Below are 1,440 nucleotides of genomic sequence, written 5' to 3' on the forward strand. Positions count from 1 at the left end.
TTTCTTAGTGAACTCCCCTCGCTTCGAAGGACGTGCCTTGCCTTGGTGGCTAGGGACAATAGTTGAAGGGTGTGTGTCTGGGGTGGGCACGCCCTTAGTTGCAATTTGGTAAACCTTCTAGGCCTTGGGCGCCCCTATATGAAAATACCTCCAAAAAACCTGGCTATGGCAGACTTGTAGCAACATCGAAGTGAGCAAGAGAGATGGCGGGTGCTACAGAGATTGACTCGGGTTGCCACAGTGACAAGCTTTGGTCCCCAAGCTGGTTAACCTGTGAATATCCTTCTTGCATGATTTGGTGATGATCGATGTTGGCCTCTCCCCTTGTTAAGCGGCCCTGCACACACTAAGAATGGATTTTTCATCTGCCAAGCCCTCTGTACATGGCCTTTGTCTTCCCAATTGCATGAATATGCAAAAACATGCAAGAACTCAAAGGACCATGCCCTCTTCTCCTAGAAACCTGAGGCTTTGAAACCAATGAGAGACCTATGGGTGGAGAGTCATAATGACCTCCTCCCAACCTCCCTACTTATAGCCCTTCGATCTTGCAAGTAGGACCTCTTAACCTTATGCCCTTTCCCTTGACTCCTAGCTATAATGAGCCATTTAGACCCCTTTGGCCCTTGACCTGACATTAAATGTGAGATCACGAGGTGGACAGGCATATTGATCTCCTCCCAACCTCCCTACTTATAGCCCCTTAGCTCTTTCAAGTAGGGCCCCTTAACCATATGCCCTTGCCCTTGGCTCCTAGCCGTAGCCTTATCCTGACATTACTCCCTCCTTGGAAATGTGAGATCACGAGGTGGACAGGCATATTGATCTCCTCCCAACCTCCCTACTTATAGCCCCTTAGCTCTTTCAAGTAGGCCCCCTTAACCATATGCCCTTGCCCTTGGCTCCTAGCCGTAGCCTTATCCTGACATTACTCCCTCCTTGGAAAAGGGTAACAAAATTGGAGATATCTTCGTAAGAACACTACTTTTTTCCATAGTGGAACCTCTCTCGCGGCCAACTGTCCATTTCATCGATACATGCTGCAGTAGGAGGTTCAATGATACCAAGAGAAAACATATTGATTTTTCACATTGTTGTCCCTTTGCAAGATGCTTGTATTCAAAATTGGATGAATCCGATAGTGTGTAGACTCAATTTATAACTCACTTTACTTTAAATGAGTTACCACAACTAAGAGGTGTCTAAATGAATGACCAGGTTTCATATTTTTTGAAGATACTAGAACATGCAAGAATACCTCTTCTCAATTTCCCATGAAACTGACCTACTGACATAACACGTAAGCCTATACTAAGTCCTTGACTTGATGTCATTTCTATCAATAGGCAACCCCACCATAACTAATGATCAAGGTTGAAATTTGACAATAGCATGTAGGGACTAACCTGTTCATAGCATGTTTTGCATCATGATAAGAAA

The sequence above is a fragment of the Adiantum capillus-veneris genome, chromosome 15, assembly GCF_014529385.1.
Source record: "Adiantum capillus-veneris isolate H3 chromosome 15, ASM1452938v2, whole genome shotgun sequence".
Taxonomy (NCBI): Eukaryota; Viridiplantae; Streptophyta; class Polypodiopsida; order Polypodiales; family Pteridaceae; genus Adiantum; species Adiantum capillus-veneris.